Here is a 22,626-nt window from a genome sequence, read left to right on the forward strand (position 1 = left end):
CAGGTGAGGATCCCTAACGTTGAGGAAATAATATCACTTAGCTCCAACCCTCAAGGACTGGAGTTACCCTACAAATTGTCTCGCATCCCTTAGCAAACATTGAAGACTCTGAGGACAGCTGTCTCTTCAGCTTCATACCATCAAAATGATCAAAACGTTTTCTCATCCAGAGTTTCTGAAAGCTACTGTTCTACTTTTTCAATAATAAAAAAAAATAGGGAGCTTAGACATAACGTCTAAAGAGCTGATGGATGTAAAGTCTTTTGTTTTTTAACATGGCAAGAAATAACATTTTTAAAGATACTGAAACCTGACCTGAGACTCGGGAGTCAAAAGTTATTCAGAAAATTGAAATCCAGTCACATGAGATGTGCTAAAACATTACAAACATAATATCTAAAGAACATGATTATTTGCATTTATACCATAGATCACTAGTTCCCAAACTTTCACAAAATAACTGTGGGAGAAATTTATGATCAGTTGCCTAAAACAGCAAAAACACAAAGTCTCTTAAACAGGACTGTAATGACAGCAAGAAGAATCTAACCAAACATACTATTCTAATACATTTTCAAGTGTTTTTTTTCCTCTTTAAATATTTATTGATGGGTTATGTTTTACTGTGATGATTTTTGTTATTTACACACATTTCTTCATTCATAATGACAAAAGGACTTGGAGAAATAAGGATTAACTAATTGAGAACTACATGTTCTCCTATTGGCAAATTGTACTGTACAAAGTATCAAGAACAGAGCACCAGCAGCGTATTTATAAAAGAAAAAAAAACCCACACTGAATAAAATGACAGAAAATTTTTAATCTGAGATTTTGCAACTTCAGAAGAAGATTTGGTTATTTATTTTGTACATTGTTACCAGGAGTTTTATTAACTGTGAAGGGGCATCTGCTCATCTTTCTCCCTTTCTACATCACCTACTGTATATGTTCACATCGACACCACAACCTCTCCTGTCCTGCTTGAATTGGATTAGCAGCAAGGCATCAGTGTGAGCAGCAGCTGGACACATGTTGGCAGTCCTCCTTCATCCGCCTGCAGGTGTGGGTCAGGTAGGCCTCCATGAATAAGTCATTCTCTGCAGTCCGCTCGACCAGGCCTGTTTATCTCAATTAAAATTGCATGACCTTTATTAAGATTTAAGGACGAATTTTGTGTTGTGCTTCTGCTCCCTTTCAGCGAAATGCAAAGTTCTGTTATATGTCACATTTCTGCTTGTTTGTGGGATGTTATTAACAGATCTGCACCGTCAGAGCTGAAAGGATGTTCGGTTTTAAAAAAAGCAAAACTTTGCTGAGGCAGGACCATAACACTGGGTGGAGGTGGGGGTCTCAAATACATGTTACACAGCAGAAAATATTTGGAAATGAGATAAAATTATTAAAATTTCCTTGTACTTCCTTGCTTTCACTTCTTGGATTGAGCCAGAAGGGGAAGTTATTAAGTAATTTTGCTCAAACAGAAAAATGGTAGTTCCTTTCCAGCACTGACCCTTCACATTTAGTTTAACTGAGTCAGCTTCAAGCATCTGCAGACTCACAATGTTTCAAAGCTTTTGTCTCCAAACTGTGATGATAAATCTTTGTTCTGGGCCAAATTAGTGTTTCTGATATGTAAGCGTGCCCAGTCCTCGGCCTCTTTTTTCCACAGCTTCAGCTAAACTGACTATAGAAGCAATAATTTAAGCAAAACATCTTATCTTTCCATAATTTAAAATCTATCTAACGCTTCTAAGTAGTAGAGGAAAAATGAAACTTCACGCTGAAAGATGGAAAATAATTTTTTTTTTAAAAAATCTGCTACGCCAAACCGGTCCAGTTACATCACAAACATGTCAACATCAAACTTTCACAAAGCATGACTCAACAAAAATGAGGAAAGAAAAATAATAGTAATCTCCTTTTATATTTTTGTTGAGAAATAAGGAAAGACATATCCCAAGGCATAAAAATATTTATAATTTCTTCCTATAAACAATCTATATATTAATTTATATGCTTATAGACTTATTAAAGACAATTTGTTTAATATAGTCAATAAACAGTGGGCATGCTCTTTTAGCTCTATGGTTTTCAAAATGACAAAAGTGCATTGACGGTCAAGGCTCTGCAGCACTTTGCAAAAACAATCTCAACCAATTAAATCAAGATGTAATTTATCAGGTAGCAGATTGTAAAAATATCAACCATTAGATTCATAATGGAGAGAGTTGATTTTAACAACCATGAACAAACCAAAAAATGCATATAACAAATCAATCACAATAAAAAAAAAATTCTAAATGCCTTCAGCCTTTAATGCAGCATATGAACTGAACAATTCAAGTAAGGAAAAGTAAAACCTGTTAGAGGAAAACATGTAAATAAATAATGCAGCCGACGCTCTTCGGGGGAACCCACAGACATTCTCACCCCACAGTGAGGGCAACTCAGAGAACCGACAGTAAACACAGGACTTGTGCTGTGGTTTTACTCCTGGATCCAGATTTATGGGGATTACAGGAGTTGTGACATGAACACATGAGGCCTCATGTGGAACTTTGACTATTGAGGTTTAATTCATGTAAAATCTTTGTTTTATGTAAGCAGTAAGTGCTCTGACAGCTAATTCATAGTTTAATGTAATGTAATATAGAGGAATAGATGTTGGTTAGGGAGACTCAGTACCTGCTTTTGCGTTTGGACTTTGATAAGTCAGTGGTATCACTTTGTAGCTTGATGCAAGGAAGACACTGACTGCTCATAATTACTCAGCCTAACCCAATTTAAAACTTAAAGGATTATGGTTTTAATCAGAGATTTTGACTACACTCAGTGACTTTGACTTTCACTACACTTGTTTGTTTCATTCGCTGTAAAATGATGCATTAATATTTTGCAGTCAGAAGCATCGGTACTGATTTCACTCTCTATCAATGATTCCCTTCTGATTATAATGCACTGTACATATTTACTTTTTGATTTTTTTTAATCGGTGCATGGAAGATGTGCATGTGTGTGTCCCAGAATGGATGTGACACTTTTGTATTGATGGTTTCCTCATCCACCTCCTACCAGAACCTCTGTGATGCTCGAAATCTGGTGTGATATGTCATAGAAACAGTTCTGATTACATATTAATGAAACATGCAGCTCAGTGTGTGTGTGCATGTGTGTAAACTGATGAGATGTGAGGGGAAGGGGGTGTCATTTCACCCAGCGGGAGGTCAGCTTCATATTGGGGTGGGAAGGTGATGGGTTACCAAGGAGATAGTTCTCACTCCAGCCAGGAAGAGAAACGCCCCTAATAAACACACAAATTTTATTTAAATCTTGTTGCAACTGTTACTTCATGAATATCAGCAACTTCACACTTACGCACTAAATTAAAATGTGATTGAAATATTCATATTTCAGCAAACTCATTAAGTGAAACACATTATATAAATATACTGTATATTTTCAAGCCGTTATTTATATTTATTGTGATTTTTTTGTTTTGCTTGCAGCTGATAAACACACAACATTCAAGACTGGAATATTACATTAGGCCAATAAAAAGCATTGCCCCGGTTATATGTAATTCGCTGCTAAAACTGCACAACCATGCACTCTGATATTTGGCATTTGAGTGAAGCACTGTTGGTGCAATAGTGGTTATAAGTGCAGTGTAAATGAAATGAAATGCATTAGATTGCTAAATGTATAGGGCCATTTACACACACACACACACACACACATGCACGCACACACATATGTGATACTTTTTGATATTTTTTTGTGTCAAAAAAAGTTGTATCAAACTTTCCTTGAATATTGTGTTAGTGCATCCTTTGTCTTTAAAACTTAAAAAAAAATTGTTTTAAATGGGTCACTTTCTCTTTTTGGTTTTCTGGGTGGCCTGTTTGCATTCCTCCTTCAGGTTAACTGGACCAATTCAATTCATAAAGCTCCTACTGGCTTCGTCTCAAGGCACTTTACAAAAACAAGTCAATTTAATCCAAATGTGGAGATTCAAAGTCTATTACATACGTTTCAATTCAGTTTTAATGGTTAAACAATGCAGTTAAGTTCAGTTTATTATTCAAACTGGTTAAAACAAAAGTAAAGTAAAAGCTAATGGCTTGAATCTTTAGGATAATTGAGAAATTTTCTCTGTAAAACGTGTGAAGTTCTTTTACCTCGACCCCTATATTAACAGTTTTTATGATCCTCCAAAATTAAATTGTGTTGCTAGTTTTGAATTCAATAATATTAAAACACACCCACTGATGATCATTTCTGAAAACCCACATTTATTTTAGGCTAATACTTTAAGTTGATTCAGTGATAAATTACTGCATCTTTAATATTGCAGCTCACGAGCTACAAATAACTGGTGTTGAATTCAAAACTTACATTTGTTAAATGCCTTTTTTCAGCTTTGTAATGCAAATGTCTTTCTCTTACCGCAATAACATTTCCATCCTTTGTGTGATGCTATATTTTGGTGCCACCGGTCTCCCTTTCGTCCCTCTTGACACGGATTTGTGTTTTAACATGTGAGGGTCATAATCAAGTCTTTCTGGAAAGCTGCAAGTCAGCGATTCCAGCGTCTCATCAATATTAATCAGAGTTGGTCAGAAGCTGCATAAGCATTCATTAGAGACTCATAAAAACTAATCATGGGCATCATCTGAGGTCAGAGGACACGCAGGCCTGCATGACAACACACCGGACAGGACACTCAGCAACTTATCTTTCCACAGGTCACTCCAACACCAGTTGTGTGAACACTACTGGTGTGTGTGTGAGGTGTGTGTGTGCGTGTGTGTGTGTGCGTGTGCGTGTGTGTGTGTGTGTGTGTGTGCGTGTGTGCGCGTGTGCGTGTGTGTGTGTGTGTGTGTGTGTGTGTGTGTGTGTGTGTGTGTGTGTGTGTGTGTGTGTGTGTGTGTGTGTGTGTGTGTGTGTGTGTGTGTGTGTGCGCAGGAAGCCTTACAGCTTTCATCAATGTGTCTGGCTAAAGTAGAAGTCTTTCATTACTGTTGTACTTTTTTCAACTATTTCTTCAAGTGTGTAGTGTGCCTTTAGAATACCATTGTATTTCAGTGAATGAAAGTTGGAGCTTTCAATCAGACTGAATAAACTCACCAGTAAAAGAAAGGAAATTTGCTGCAACAACGCTTCTGGAAGCCATAATTAATTTTTCTTTAAACTCCAGTCTCTGAAAGGCCGGTGCCTTCCAGGTTTTAGATGTGTCCTTTCTTCAATGCAGCGAATCAAATGTCTGAATTACCTCCTAAGGATATTATCTATATCTGACCTGCTAATTAAGTTTTCATGTCATTCAGGACATGAAAACATGCAATTCAGAGGGTTGAGGATTGACTTTGGACACCAGTCTTTAAGTCTTGTTTTGTATATGTTCAAAACTTTGAAAAATTCATATTATAATTAAAAAGTATAGTTTAATGCATTTGAGGAAATAGGGGAGATTATGATTTGGTGTAGATATTTGAGCAGCGTCACAGGTGTGCAGTTGCATCTAAAACCCTGCTATCTAATCAGATTAAACAGATATAAGGCATGCTGAAGCAGCATAAAATCTCAGATTTCTGTTTCTGCACTTTCACTTTACATCAGTTAGGATCAAAAGTCTAGCCTAACTGGTGCAAAACTTCACTCACAGGTCCTGACTTTAATGTGTGTGTGCAAAGATCCAGATTTAACCCTGATGCGCAGCTGAAGTCCAGCCGGCAGCTAAAACACACACAGAGGGAATGTGTACACGCAGCCGCTTTTGTCAGAGTAAACTTTGAAGACATCGTTTCAAGTTCAGAAATGCCCTCAGAGCTGGTTGTGTAAACTGGACAGACCTTCTGTCAGCAGGTTGGTTTAGGAGAACGCACACACACGCAGACGCACGCACACACACACACACACGCCCCAACACACACACACAACAGAGTGGCTGAGCAAACAACAACAGCAGCACATAAACAGATGTAATCAAACGCGCAAAGTGCTGAAGAGGGTGGATTCAGTGACGTGCATGATAAAAGGGCTCTTTGAGCAGCCGAAACGCCGACAGTGAAGACCACAGAAGAAGAACAGAGAAGAGGAGGCCTTGGCCTGAGGCGTGTTGGTTTGTGTCTCTAACAGCAGTTTGTTTGAACCTCTGCGTGGCCTCTCGTCTTATTGACGGTTTCTCCTTCATCACCCTACCGGGGCCACAGGGGGTTGGGGGTGGATGGGAGGTGGGTGTGCAGGAGGTTCGACACCTCCCCTCAGAGCTGGACGCTGGCGGTAAAGCGCTGATGGTTAGCTAGCACAGCTCCCTTTGTGCTGAAGTACGAGCTTTAAAATGCTGCGTCTGCCTCCAACACACACATACGCCTGCTCACATCTCAGCAAAAAAAAGAAAGAAAAACACACACACACTCGGCCCGTCGATATACACCCGTCACCTGGCGCTTGGAAACCAGAGGGTAAAGTGTGGAAGACACATGCGAGAGTAAACTTACACATGTGCAGCGACCGATGGCATCACCTGGGCCCAGAGGTGCCTCACTCAGCTCTTCCATATGCACTGATCCCCCTCACACACACACACGCACGCACGCGCACACACACACACACACACACACACACACACACACATCCACGGTCATGTTGCACCCCAGAGGATGCCACCTGCCCCAGCAGCACTGATACGGTCATCATTGGGGTCATTCATTGTTTTGTCCCTCAGGGGGGCAGGCGAGGTAGTGTTCTTGTTGAGAAAATGTTTTCTTGTGGTTTTTTTTTTTACTATTATTATCATCTTTGCGAGGACCAGTACAAGATCCTGGGAATCTATCACTAAACGTAGGATGTTTGGAGGACAATGTTAGGAAATGAGAAATGTTAAAAGATGGAAGAGAATCGCTCGCAGATATGAAGCATACTGAGACAGAAAAAGTCTATCAAAAGTATTCATGCACTTATTTTCTTTTCCAGATCTTGTCACATTACAACACTATTCTTCGATTGGTGATATGAAAGGCCAACACAAGCAGTTTATTACTGCGTGAGGGGGCATACACTTTTCTCAGCTAAAACACCTGGTGAGGTCTTTGTATTCTGCCTTTTTGAGTCAATATTTTTGAGAAATTACAGTACAACTGGAAGTTTTTATTCTATATTTACCATTTCTCCAAAATAGCTCTAGTTCTGTCAGACTGGATTGAATATGTTTCTGAAAAACTAAATAATATATGGTGGCAGCATCTTCATTCAGAGGGATCTGCATACACTGATGTGGCTTGGTCACTGGGCCCTGGTTGGTCTCTGTGTAGTGTGGAGGGAGCCTCTTGAAGTGAACACAGACAGTTTAAAGCAAAGCACAATTTGAAGGGACATGTCAGAACAAAAACATGTGAGAATCATGATTCATTTCTTTCTCTCAAGATCAGTTTCCTGAGTTTACAAGAATTATAAGATTTGTCCAAAGAGCTCTAGGTTTCCAATGAAAAGCATGATGGAAGACAGGCTGTAAGCGGTTTTTAAATTAAAGACCTTCTTTAAGCCCTATTTGGGCCTTCCTCTTTAAAACGCAGCTATTCAGAACACATCCAAATTAAGAATACCTTTAAAAACCTCAGACTACAAATAAAGCAGGTTATGTCCTGAAAGGCAGTAATTGGAGATATCTTCATAAATAAATAGCATTGAAAAGTTTATAAAGTTGGTTGGAGTTAACATTAACAGTGAAGTGGGTTCTGCATTAAGATGGTCCTATAAGCACCACAGAAATGCAAACATTTTTTCCTTTTCCATGCGTGTGCGAAGAGGTTACGGGGTCACGATGCTGCATCTGGTGTGAGGTGGACATTTGCTGGTTTGGCACTTTAGCATGCTGCTGCTTTACTTGTGTGTGCATGTATGTACAGATGGCACATTTGTGGACTGCATATTTTTCATAAGCCAATGTTTGAATTTCACTCTCACATGCATTTACTTGTGAAGGTATTCTCTCCACAAAAGAAGTTGTGACTGACTTAAATCAGCCTCGCTTTTACCGGCCAACCTTCCGTTCATGTGTGTGTACAAACCAAACACTCTGGAAGCTTCCTTCTCCAGTTTTGCTGATTGTTTTTTGTGTCTCTTGATGTGTGTGAGACAATGAAATAATGCTCATGTGTTGTGCCGTAAATCCCGCTCTGTTTGTCTGCGTTCTCCCTCATTAGTGTGAGAGAGTCAACGTTAGCACAAGTGTCCTGCGCTGGACCGTGAGATTAGTAATTAACGCCGAGCCTAACGAAGGGAGGAAAAACAACACCTCGACAAAGTCCGACCATCAAGCAACCAGAGCTGCTGACGGAGACAAACCCGTCTCCTGATGCTCCCAAACTCAGCCTCCAGAGCTCACCCACTCAGGAAGCAGAACAGACAGAGCAGATTTGTGTGTGTGTGTGTGTGCGTGTGTGTTTTAATGCATCTTATTTCATCTGTAGAAATCAGAGGAAATGTGAGCAGGAAGAGTTTCTCACTGAATTTCTCAGCTCTTATTTCTAAAAAAATAAATAAATAAATAAAATTTAAATTAAACCACAATATCAGCTTCTAGGCCAATCGCCCACTTTGGGTCCCTCAATCGCTCATATTCCCCCCCAACAGAACAAATCGACTCACCCAACCCTTCACCGCCTGGCTTACGGAAATCCCAGAAATCCAAGCGGACGGTTAATGATGTCACAGGCTGATCCATTCCTGTGTCCGCCACGCTCCCGCTCAAATCCCCCACAATTCCCATATGTGCTCCATGATAAGTCCCATCATGCCTTTCAGCTGACCCTCCTCGGCCCCTGTTATTCATTCTGGCCGGTCTCCTCCTGAGCCTGGATTTGGGCGGACCGGGATCCGGTTTGGAAGGGTTAATGGGAAGCTAAGAAGTTCGAAATAGAAGAGGAGGAGGAGTAGTAGAAAAAGGTTTGCCTCACCTTGAAAAACAAGAAATGTTCAATAGGAGAGTCAGAGGGAACAGGGGACGGCCGCCACTTTACACACAGCTGGAAATCCTTTTGCAGCTCCGGCTGTAACGAGGAGGAGGATAGATTTGCTGCGTTTATCTCCTAAAAGTGAGACTGACTTGATATCTAAAAAGAGAACAACTTCAATTCCTGCAGCTACTTTTGCTTAGTTAGAATTATATATACAATATTTAATTTAACATTTAGCAAAAATACAAGCTGATTTTCCTGTTTCTATCAGAAGTAAAAGTGCCTTGAAAACTATTTTAATATTTGAACTTTAACAAATTCTTTCACACCATAAGCCTTTTACTGAGTAGACATAACCAGTAACTTTTTTAATCAAAGGACCATCTTTGCTCTTGGTCCTGCTAAATAAAATGTGTCTAGAGCCGCACAAAAAGATTTTGAAAATGAACAAAATTACTTTTTTTATTATGAAAGTTAATAAAATTTAACTAAAATATATTTCTATTATTATTTTTTAAATTATTTTGTAGCACGAGGTTTCTGAATGAGTCCTTTTCATAACCATGGAAAACAACAAAAGATATGCAGCCTATTTAAAAAAAATAATTTGAAAAACATAATTTGAAGCTGAACAACTTTACACTACTTTAGAAGTTTTGTACCATTTCTGCCCTTCTGTTGTAGATATTCTATACAGATAGAGCATTTAAACATAGAGGAACTGGTAGAACAACTATTTCTAACTGCCTTTATAATTAAAAATATGACTTATTTGGTTGCATGAGAGCGACAATTGAGGTGCCATAGCCATAGATCCTTGGCTTAGTCAAAGTTTGGAGCAAAATTCATTGTTCCATTGCTTCTTTTTTTTTCTGGAGGCTAAACTTATTGTCTAATGAAAACGGAGCCGAAACAAAACTGGATAACTAAAGTCTTATAATTATTTTGTTTATTGTATTGTTATTTTTACACCTTTATAATACTTAATGATATTTTAGAGACTGAAAGCAGGAATTTAACTGCATAAATTATTTTCTGCTATTAAACATCTCAGTGTATTTATAATAGACCACTTTAGTGTCAGAGCTCTGATGAAGACGACACTCTTTTCCTGTTCAGGCCTGTGATTTGGTCTCTGACTTTTCTAAAAGCATTTTTCATCAAGCAGCGTCTGCTTGGTTCAAACGTGTCCTCGTCTCTGGTTGTGTTTTTGGTTTTGTTTGTTGGCCAGGAGATTTACTTTCTGCCTCCACCAGTCGCTCTGTGGGAGGAATCAGAGGGAGAACGCGGTGTGTCCGTGAATAATTGATAATAAGTAGATTTCAATAGGCTGAACACGTCCCTCCTGATGAGCCGCCTGTCCATCAGCTGGGACCTTTTTGTCATTGGGCGCTTTAGGTACTGATGGATCAGAGATGGAGCATCAAGAAGTAGTGAAGGAGGTAAAAAAAAAAAAAAAGGATGGAGAAATATGTGATTTAAGGGGCAGCTCTACTCACACCTGGAGAAACACATTGGGAATGTTCCACTGCAGAACTCGCGGACGTCAAGCCAACCCGAAACGTGTCTTGAGCAGAACCCGTGAACCTGTGAGCTGAATTAGAGGAGGAAAGTGGCTAAAAAGCCCAGAGGAAGCTGCTGACCGAGGCACTTGCGTGGATCAGCTCTCTCAGGTGGCTGCCGCCTTTCTCCCGCATTTCCTCCAGGCCTCACCGAATGAATGTGTGTGTGATGGGACGCTGGTAATGGCAGCAGCGACCAGCCGTCTCTCAGGCCAAATGGACCTCAGCTGTCAGCTGCACTAGACCTAAACTGAGTTTATGAGAGATTAACACAGAGTGACATGCTGTTTCCTTCCGTCTAATCCTAATCTGCTCTGACGGGGCTGCATGTGAGAAAATGTTGGGCTCACATGGTCTCTTTAAAACAACTTTCATTAAATATTCTTCCACAGTTTCAGATAAAACAAGAAAGTTTGCAATGAAATTTAACTGTTTGAGGCAACTTGAGGAAAGTTGAAATGTGCACTCAGTCCTGAAGTGCAAATAGGGATGCTCTGATAGAATTATTAACAATAAATCATATTGATTGGTGAATTAATTGAATGATATTTATTGAGCTGTACAAAGAGGGCAAGAAAAACACCTAAAATAACAAATACATAAATAAATTGATAGGTTTAGTTAAATGGACAATAATGGATGAATAGTACATTATTTAGTAAGTCAAATAAAGTTTTAATTATAAAGAAATCAATGAATTATGGGACTGATGGTATATATATATATATATAGTGTTAAATTTATCTCAGATCAAAAATATTTATCTACTTCTACTGAAAAAAAATGGAGACTAAGTCAACAATATTCTGAAGACACCAAATACTCACTGAAAATATTTTGAATATAAATACATAAAATATATATATATTTTCTGCTAGAATACAGTATACATAGTTTCTACAAAAGAGTAACATTGAACACAAATATGCAGTGGAACATTTAACAAAATATCTTCATATTGATTTAAAAACTTTTAATTGTCTAACAGACTAAATCGTTTTATTGTACACAGCTTTTTCCCCAAACATACCTTTCCCATTTTAGTTTCACTGTATTTTAATAAATAAGGGCAGTGCTGAATTTGTTGTGGATTTTTGTACACTGGAGGCAGAATTTACATTATTTTAGAACCTGGTAAAGACAATATCAGCTTTACTATATCCTGATATTTCAAGCTCTGAAATAAGAGGGTGTAGTTTACTTTCCTACACCTGTGGAGGCAGATAAGTGAGTGGATGGATCTCAAGCTGAGCGGTTTTAGGTGGTAAAACTTCTCTGATGAATGCATCTGATTGGTAATTTGCATGACTTTTCCATGACAGTTGTAATGTTACTGTACATGTGCAGTAACACATGTAGCTCTCTGCTACAGCATGTAAGAACTAAAGTGCTCTCCTCTGTTTTACCCCCCATACACACACACATGTGGGGGCGAAGGGGATGCAGGGAGTGTCAGTGATATAAATTTTTCACCATGGTGATCCCTGATGTAAGTGGCAGAACCTTGAATCTTCTCTGCTGGGAGCTTCTCCACACATGTGAAACACTGCTAACAGCTACCTAGGGAGGAATGGCACAGTCAGGGTGTGTGTGTGCATGTGTGTGTGTGTTTGCCATTTCAAATGCCTTCTTCTGAGTAGATAAAACTGAATAAATAAACATACTACTAGCCTCCCTTCATTTATTTAAAAAAACAAATCTAATATTCCTAAGAACTTTTACCCAAATTTACTCAGAAAAAAAACAAAAGAAATGCTCATATTAACCTCTCTTTGGTCCCCAAACAATTTTGAAGTCTGTGAATCTGAACCAACCTTTGTGTCCTTGACAGACCTTTTGAAAAATTAAACTCCGTCTCTTCACCCCCTCCTCCTCCTCTTCCTCATGTTCTCATTTTTTCTGTGTGGCCTCACTTTACTAAGAATGATGTCAGATGTTAAGCTGCTGGGGTTTCCATCTTGTATTTGTTATTACAGTTATATAAGGAACAATATTGCAAAACATGTTTTAGTAACATATTCACACATAACAACCAACTAGCACACTTGGAAAGATGGACTATATCAAGTATCACAAAATCTTGGAAAAAAACGAACAAACTGTTACATCTGCAAGGAAGCTGAGGTTTGGACAACGCTGTCCTTCAAACAGGACAATAAGCCTAAATCCAGCTCAAAGCAAACAGTTGGGTTTCAGAATTTTTTATTTTATTTATGTATGTATTTTTTAATGTGTCCTGTCCTGCAGTTTAGTAGTCAGAGTTGTTTTCTGATTGCAACAGAGAAGTCCATTATTTTTACTTTCACAAGTGCAGCATTGCAGATTTTGTCTTATCTGGATATTTGTGGCAGGTAAACATCTGATCAGAAGATTGAGTATAGCGTTGAATACTGTTTAGCAGAAACAAAGTGAGATGTAAATGCCTCTTTAAATCCAAATAAGAACTATGAAAGTAAATTTCCCCTTGAAGTGCACTCTCAATATTTGATCACTGCTTGTTACCACATACTCTGATCTGCTTTGGTACAAATAATAGTGAAACACTGAGCAGAAAGCAGTCATTTTTATCTAAATAACTTCTTTTGTTCTTTCTCCTCAGCTCTGAAGGCTGAGTTCTGATTCTGGACTTCACACTAACTTCATGTCCTTTTCTTTCCCCTTCGGTCTTTGTCTCTTCTAAGCTCTGAGGAGTTTCTTCTTGATCCTCTGGAAGCTGTTTGTCCTATCCGACTGACTGACAGCGGCGCTCGCCTGGCCGTCGCTTGGCCTGAATCTCTCAGCTTTGGGTCTCTGCAGCCAGCGCTCATCCAGGACTGATCCTAAAGAGGAGAGCTGCACATCCGACAGAACGGATTTTAGACTTCTTCCTTTTTCCAGGGATGTCCAAAGTGCTTTAGGACTGTGTGAATAAACAACCCCTCTTTCGAAGAGCAGCTGTGGGTAAGTGTGGGTGAAATAATGTGTTCACTTGATTTTTTTTTTTTTAATTTGCTGAATAAGTTAATTTTTCTTGACATGTGATGAATAAGATGAGATTTTATAAGAGCGTTTGCATGTTTTCCTGGCCCATGAAATGCTCTCAATCGGCTCCTACATTTCTATATTTCTTTTTATGAAATTTTTCTTTCAAAACTCATGTTTAGTAAAACATGAAGACTTTTATTGAGGGAACGGCATCATCCTGCAATTTATTTTTAATGCCTAGTGATTTCTTTTTTTTTTTTTTAGGTTTTATTTCAGAACAACAATCTAAATGCCTTAACAATGTCATAAAATGTAACCAAAATGTATTTACAGAGAAATATATCAGTGTTGGCTTCTTAATATTAGTTGACATAGTTTCTATTCACAACAATTAACAAACAACAATGATTTTCCAACTTGAAACTTAAAAACAGTTAACCTGGGTTTGACATCAATCCAAGGTCAAAGTTCTGGTAGTAAATGGAGAGCAGCGTTAGTTCAACTCACAAATGTTTATTCTTGTTGGACTCTATTAAAAGTCTGAAATAAATTCTTAAGTAAAACTGACATCAAGTGACATTAGTTATAATTTAAACCCCCTTCAAAGTTTTGAGATTGAACCCCGGCATAAAAGTCACTCAGCAGTAACTTTGTAAACCTCCAGTTTCATGCTAAATGTGTGTCTGAGCACCAGGACACAGACAGGACATTGACTGGGTCAGGAAATGACTGAAGACAGAGAAGTTGTAGCTGAACTTCATTGATAAAACCTCCTTGGGTCCCAGACAAAGGAAGGAAGCAGTCCAGGCTAGTGGAGGAAGGGACGCGCTATAGATCCAGTATTGGGACAGGAGTCCAGTCGTTGCCAGCCATTGATCAAGATCACAATCAATCAGGAAAGCATTGAACAGCCCGGCTCTAAAAATAGAGTGGAAAATACCTGAGAGCGAGCAGAGAACAGGGTCAACGTGGAGTCACAGATGAAAACTGTTTGTCCCCGCTCTGATCTGTAAAGGCAAGAAGTCAGCCTCAGAGTTGTGTTTCATCAAACGTTTCTTTGTTTCATGCATGAGCAGCTATAGATGCAGCGGAAACAGTGCAAGATTTTGTAAAAAGGAAAAGAAAGTTTAATTTTCTTCAGCTTTGTCTTGGTTTGTTATCATAGTTGTTGTCACATCATACCGGTTATCACACTTATAATTATTGAGACGTTATTGTGCCACTAAAAATGAATCAAGTAAATAAAGACTTTCTCCTACCAGCTTCAGACAGCATCTCATCAAGATATTCTGACTAAAATCTAGGTTGTGTGAACATATTCTGTACAAAAACATTTTTATCTTAGATTCAGAACCTGTCTCCTTCCTGCATACGCTACTCACAAACATTTCCAATAATTTTCTAGGCTGATTAGATTTGCATTAGCAAATCTAATCAGTTTAATAACTTTTTTCTGTGCCCTCACCTGAAACTGCAGACTTGAAGATTCCCAACAGCCTCACTCTGCAGGTTTTTATGGTTTACAGACAGCAGATATTCTTAAAAATCAAAAAAGAAAAATGCAAATCTCTCCAGGAAAAGATGGGATTGAATCAGACTCATATTTTCTTTTTTTTCCAGGCTTTAGAAGGGTAAGACAAGCCAAATGGAAGTAAAACTTGCAAAACTTCCTCCAAAGTTGCCTCATGTTAACAATATTTGTTAGTTTATATCCCAAATTTATAGACTGGAATTACACCCAAGATGTTGAAACACTTTTGACAGGGCTTCCACATACCTGTATTATAACAGGGAATATGCACTGCTACTCTGGAGTGAAATATCACCTTAAGCTTCTTCACTTTGTTTGGGAGCCAGCGAGCTGATGGTGGTGCCAACGTGGAGTAAATCTTCTTGGGTTGGTGTGTTAAAGCCTCAGAGAAGGAAGGAAGAGGATGGAGGACGCGTGAGGAGGAGGCTGGCTGAGCTGGGGGCCACTGGAAGACACCTAGGTCCTGCCCATGAGAGATAAGTGTCCTACCTCTTCAACCTCATACACCTCTCCCTGAGAATATGTGCAGTATGTATATGATATGGAGATACACACACATACACTCAGGATCCAGATAATCTGCTAGAAGAGGTTTACGCAGACCTCACAGCCTTCGCTCGGTGCACACACACGCATGCAAACAGGTTTTTACACACACGGACGTATCCAAAGATAGCGCTTAATGTGCCGAGGACGGCGTGCATCCTGCGCCGGCTGCGGAGAATCGGCCTGACTAAGCTCTGAATTTACATGGCTAAGCAAAGTTGTTAACCCTGAGAGGCAGGGCCAGAGTGGTAGCTAATGGGATTTCTCTGTTAATGAAATTTATAAAAGAGAGGGAGAGAAAAGGGAGAGAAAAGGATGGACAGATGCAAGCTGTGGAGAGAAACAGAAAACGCCAGCCCACTTTCCTGAAGATTTTGTTTACTGTATTCTGCGTGGAGTTGATGGAAAGAGTTAAAAAAAAAAAAAAAAAGTTCCCATATGGCACAAAAAGTTTTGGTATGTCAAAGTGTAAAAAAAGTGGACACAGAACAAACAAGCTTGCACAGAGATTAATTATTACCCTAACAGTCATGCTTTTGAACTCTGAGAGGAAGTCAGAGTACCTGAAAAAAACAAAAACACACAAGGAAAGCATCCAGAAAAGGTCTCAGAGGCTCAGTTAAGCCGTTTCTAGGTGCAGGGTATCTTTGCAACATTGGAGGAAGCCACAGTGCCAAAAAAGTCAAATTATGAACATTAAGAACTTGCAAAGATCATTCTCATATTCTGAGAGAACAATTTTAACCACTATGCAGCTTTCTTCTGTTCTTTGACTCACAAATGAGGGTGATGTCCCACGTAGCACGCACATTTTACCAAGTCTAAACTGCAACACAGTTGATTTTCAGACAAATATAGTAACAAAGTAGTCCATCTTTTTTATTTGACAACCATGGCCTCAGACTTGATGACTAAAAAAAGTTGAATGAAACTTGGGAGAAAAAAAATTAACCAGTGAAAAATTGGCTTTACATGCCAAGTCCTTTCAAAAGAGCAAGAATTGACTGGATTAAAAAATTAATAAAATACAGCCTCGTCAAAATGAAACATTAATAAAACAATCAAAATCCCATCACTGAGACTTGAAAATGCCAAGTTATATATATTTAACAATATGTTATTATTTGTATATTATGTAATTGGACATATCCAAAGATAGCGCTTGTGGTCCAGTTTTAAACAACTCATTGCCACCGCTACGCATCATGATAAATTATAAGTCAGGATCTTAGGTTCAAAACAAAAATGTGTTCTACTTGCGTACGTTTCCTGGGTACTCTGGCTGCTACACAACGCTCAAAACATGAGGGTTAGGATAATTGGTATGTCTAAAACTGCCTATGGGAGTGAGCTCTTACATGGTTGTTTGTTTTTTGTTTCTCCTTCTTGCCCTGTGATGGACAGTACCCAACCTTACATCCAATGAAGGCAAGAAAAACACACCGTCCTCTCATCCATCCCGACTCTGCGAGGATAAGCAGGGATGGACAATAGATGGGTGCTGATTTCTGTTCAAGCAAAACCACAGTTTGATAAACATGCAGCTTATTCAAACATCCCAACAGATAAAGCTGACATGTTGGATGATGTCAGTTTGTGTTTCCTTCCTGCCCTCTGGTTGTGTGCGTTGGATCTTGGCCTCTCAGCAGCCTTGATTGCCCTGGGGTGAGTGGGCAGAAGATTGTGATGAGCGGGGAAGAAGAAGAAGAAGAAGAAAGAGAAGAGGGCAAGTGTTGAAGTGAGTGAGAGTGTGCTGATAGGGGAGGAAATTACCCCGGAGTCTGCACATTCTGCCCCACAAACACACACCTATGTTTTCCTGAGTTTGGTTTGCTGTTTTAGTTTGATGCTGAGGCAGATTTCTTCACACCCAGCTCCACCCCCCCCCCACCCCCCCACCCCACACACACACACACTCATGGATCTAGCACACCCCTCTTCCACCGCCTCACCTCTTCACCTCTCTCGCCCTCCGAACCCGGCACAGTCAGCATCGGTATGGCGACGCCAATCGATGCTCCGCGCCCCGCTGAGCGTGTCCGCAAAAGGCCGAGCGGAGGGCCCCTCCGCAGGGGATTGTGGGAAATCTGATTTATGATGCCCACTGTGTTGCTGACCACCAACTTTTACTCCCTCTATTTCTCTTCCCCTTTGTCTCTCCATCTCTCTCCCTCTGCATTTTTCCCCCTCTCTGTGACTCACCTTTTCAAATGTCTCTTTCTGCAGAACATTGTCGCTTTATGGAAATGAGAGCAACTGTCAAGGAAGCCTCTAAGGAGGCGAACCGGAGGGGAAAAGTTACAGTGTGCTCCGTGACGGGGCGCTGCACAAACAGGAACAGAATGGCTTTGTTAAGGAGGATAGAAAGAGATAAAGCATCTGAGAAAGAAAAACAAAATCTGCTTTGCCAACTTAGCGATTTTGTAAGTATATTTAGTTTTCAAACTCACAAACTGAACATACTTGCACTGGTTAAGTAATAAATAGTCTTTTAATTCATTAATAAATAAAAGAGACTGTTGACTTTTTGACTAAATGTTCTGGCATTTCTGGAGTAGTTTGGATAATCTAACATGGAAATGCATCCTCTACTCTTCTGAGCAGGTGCAAAAGACTCACAGGCGGACATGTCCTCACACATCAGTCCTTCCCAGTTGTAGACAGGGAGGCTTTTACTAAGGTTACTTTTGGGCCACTTCTACTGGGTTGGAATTATGATTTTATAAAAGCATAGAAGAAAGTTATTTTGTAGTTTTGCAACATTATACTCGCATTTTGTCTCTTCTACAATGTCATTCTTCTCTCCTTCAAAGTTCTCTGCAATTACATGCACATAACTGATTATGTGGAAAAAAAAAGTTTAGGTAGTTTTGGGCCTTTTAGAAGAGGTTACTGAGGTGTTCTGAAAATATTTTGTGATTTACAAAAAAAGTTTAATGGGAATGTATTTCTGTAGTGTCAAAAGTAAGAGAGAAAAAGTAAAAATGCATTTTTAATCTATTAGTTCCCCGGTTCTTCTGTTTTATACGTTTTATTTTACATGGCTGTTGCATAATTTGCTGACATATTTTATGTTCACGTTTGTAACATTAATTTAATAAATTGTCTAATTTTAAAAAGACAGTTTAATACATAAAACATTAGTTGTAAAATTGCACTTGCTTTTTAAATTAAAATTAGATAAAAAATATATATATAACTCCCTAAATTAAATTAGGTGTACAGTTCACTATTATGAACTTTTTTGCATTGTGTATCGAAGAAAAAACCATAAACAACAGAGATGATCTAATGCTTTTGGATGTTTCTGTCTGCCTCTTTCTCTTCTAAGCTGTAATTCTATAATCACACTGAAAGGAAGATGTATATTTAATATCTCATCTTGCTGTGCTGATGACATGGCATGTTTTGAAACATTGGTTTCATAACTATATCAATACCTCATCTCTTTTTCATGCCATTGATAATTGTGTCTCCTTGGAGGCAACATCCGCCTCGGAGGCAAACCGAAGCACTTCCTCGGCTCGTTTCAATACCTGATTGGAATCTGCTGCTTTGCTTTATTAACACCAGACTCATCAGGATGCCAGAAAGCAGTAATGGTATATAGAAAAGTTTGCACTCCACTTCCCGAAGATATGTACGGAATTCACAGGACATAAAGTTGGCAAACACAAAGCAGGCCAGCAGATGGGAGTTTCGGTTTCAGTGCAGATCACCGGGATTTTTCTCTTATTTGACGTTACAAGTGTTTGTTTTTAAAAGATCTGCTTTTGAGATTAAGTAGTTGTGACATCTCTGCTACCCACAGTCCCACACGGGAGAAACTGGCTGTTAGCGATATTTCCCCAGCGACAGGCCAGGCTGGGGCTTTACACCGTGTTACAGCAATTAGATCTCAATTAGCTGAGGAGTAAACACACACGGTGGAGGAAAGGCGCAGAGCACTGGAAGAAAAAACTGGCCCCACTGTCTCTGGGGTCTTGTTTGAACCTCTTCGTCCCACATGCATGCCGTGTAGCCCTCTGGGCCGGATTTAATCTACAGATACAGGACGTAAACACACAGAAGTGGGAACGCAGACAGGACAACAAGAACAACAAACTGAAACCATGGTAATTCCTCATGAGGCATTCAGGTAACTTCTTAAATATGAAATTGTCTTGTCTCTTGCTCAATGCATCCTCCTTTCCCAACTCCGCCACAATCACCCCCCCTCCCTAGTTTTAACCTCAACCTTTCCTTTTCCTTCTTTCCTTTCCTGCTCCATCCTGACAGTCCCTCTCCTCTCTCCTCTTCTCTGCCGGGTCGCTGTGCTTGTCGCGGGTGATAATCCGTGTCACGGCGCCTGATTGGGGATTAGGACTAGCAGTTTATTCACGGCAGGGAGAATGATACAGCGCTTAGCGGCACAGGCTCCCGCGGCAGCCGCTCTCTGCTGAATTAGCAACATGTTTGAATGAGATAAAAGAGACAGCTTACCCCACCGCACTCCACCACCTAATCCCTATACAGCTGTGAAATGAGCCGGGCCGGCCACACCACACCTAGACCCACACTGGCTGTGGCTTTCTCTCCCCTCCCCACCCGCACCTCCCCACCCGCACCTCCACACACACACGCACGCACACACACACACGCACACACACACACACACACACACACACACACACACACACACACACACACACACACACACACACACACACAAAACGTATACACACATTACAGCATACCTGCATGAGCGCACACACTCAGACCGAACTGTAGCACCAACCTGCACAAATACTCTGAAGGTGTTTTCAGTGCTAGATAATATTCTGGTTTTATTTCTTAAAGGAGTAGCTTCATTAACAGTGATCCAGTTTTCACCTTAAAATAGCTTTTATATCCCAGAGTTACTTTAGAAAATGATTTGAGCACAATTCAATTTATTTATGTTGCATATGCTGTTGAAATGGAAGCAATTAGATAACATCCTTCAAATTGTTCACTTTATTTTTACTTGCTTCGCTTGTTTCATCTCAAATGCTAAAAGTATGTTTACATTTAAATGAACTATATGTCCAGATAGCATGAGACAGATAATCTGTGAAAACATTGATGATCTCTGCCTTCCTGATAGTGCTACTATTGCCATCTGCAGAAACAACCAATCAGAACCAGGAGGACGGTCTTAGCACTGTCAATCACACTAGTGTACCACTGCTCAAGATTTCTCACTGTCTGGCTCTGACTGGCTCTGATTAGCTGTTTCTGATCATGACAGTAGAACTACAGGAAGAAGGAAGAAGAGCTTGATTTTCTTTTGTCTCTTGCTATCATGACATAACATTTTTAGCAAACATGTAAAAAACATTTTTTTCTAAAAAGTTTACATACTGCAGCTTTAATGAAACGTCATTTAAATAGAGATCAACTATGTTTATGTCATTACAGAAAGAGACAGGTGCACCCTGGACAGGTCATCTGTTTACCATACAACATACAGACGCACAAGACAGACAACCATGCACTGCACATGCTCACTGGGCTACTTGGAGAGACCATGTGTGGTTTTAAACCTTGGGAGGAAGCCAGGTTACTTGGAGAGAACTGTATTTATGGGTACAACATGAAAACTGTTGCAACAGTGCAACCAGCTGCTTCATTGTGCAGTCTACTCTGTTTCAGCCCAATTAAAATCCACTTTACTGCAGTCAAATTCAAAATTAAATCCCGTTCCAATCGCCTTTATAAGATTCAATTCAACTTCAAGCAAAACTTAGAACTCAACTTGGAGAACTGAAACATAGAGATTGTCCACCTGTCCTGTTTAAAACGTACATTTTGGAAGACATGTTTTCCAGCAGTCTACTATAAAAGACAGAATAAAACCATCCATGCGTAGATCCGTGGTCTATACTTGCTTTTCCTTGCAGGGTCACAAGAAAAACAGAGACACAAAGGACAGTCAACCATGCTAGTAGCTAACAGTAATTTAGAGAGACCAATTAACCCTTAAAGTCGCGTTTCTGTAATGTAAGAGGAAGCCAGAAAACCCAAAATGAACCCATGCACACACTTGGGGATGATGCAAACTCCATGCAGAACAGGGGGAATGGAATTTGGACCCAGGACTTCTTTACTACAAGACAACAGTGCCACTGTAGAGCCATTGGCTAACCCCACCAGAAAAAAAAAAAGATTCAATTATAACAGAGTGCCACGTGCAACAACTCATTCTGAGGGTTCCACTTTAATTTATTATCAACTTCTTGTTTACATTTTCATCTTCTTATTTTAATTGACAATCCCATCAGCTTTTTGTGGCGATATAATGTTTTGTTTTTTTTTCACTGCTGCACATTACAAGCTGCATATAGGATCCAGTTATGGTAATTATTTTTCACACACCACCTTAGCAGAAACCTGCAGACAGCTGAAAGAGTTGATTTGTTGTTTATTTCTTATTTTTCACATCTGATTAAGCTCTAAAAATAGCTCCCATTCCCTCAGCACACAACAATTTGAAAACTACGAGGAGACAAAGTGTGGTCCATTCTGTTAATGGTTTTGGCCAGAAGGGATTGGCCATCTCCACCAATAAGCTCCGCCGTATATCTCACTTCATTTGGCTAGCGTTGTGTCAGCAAAATAAGGCAGGGAAGTAATAATGTGAGGCTATCTACATATGGAGAAGTAATGAAGGGGAGAGGGTTGGGGTGCAGGGAGGAAAAGTGAGGGAAATGAGTACAGGACTGAAGAATCATGGCTGATTTTAAAACGGCAGGATTTGAGAAAGTATTTATTTTTTTGCTTCAAACCGAAGGTTAATTTACTTATCTCTTTATCATTCACAGATAAAGAGATAAGTAAGAATGTGTTTGAATTTTGTTCTAGGATGGTATTTATAAAGTGCTCAGAATTGCGAATTCATCACATGCCAAAACAATCTGGTGAAAGGTTATGTTTTCACTCTGCCTGATGGGTGGAGTTGCTGTACATTTCATCATATAAGTAAACTTTAAAGTTATCTGACACCACTTTTGTCACCAGCAGGACGGACGAGTAGGGCAGCTTT

The 22,626-nt window shown here is 39.6% G+C and overlaps 1 long non-coding RNA gene across 2 annotated transcripts; it reads left to right on the top strand.

Moving 5' to 3' along the window:
• Positions 1-924: 924 nt before the first annotated feature.
• Positions 925-18,669, top strand: LOC145551426 (uncharacterized). 2 transcript variants are annotated; one of them, XR_014087255.1, is made up of 4 exons: positions 925-1,074; positions 13,204-13,462; positions 15,344-17,301; positions 17,790-18,667. It is a non-coding gene; the product is annotated as an uncharacterized LOC145551426 (long non-coding RNA). The 2 variants fall into 2 exon arrangements; XR_014087254.1 differs by having other exon boundaries at positions 15,344-18,669.
• Positions 18,670-22,626: the final 3,957 nt, after the last annotated feature.

Source organism: Poecilia reticulata, chromosome 4 (genome assembly GCF_904066995.2).
Source record: "Poecilia reticulata chromosome 4, P_reticulata-male-v2, whole genome shotgun sequence".
Classification (NCBI taxonomy): domain Eukaryota; kingdom Metazoa; phylum Chordata; class Actinopteri; order Cyprinodontiformes; family Poeciliidae; genus Poecilia; species Poecilia reticulata.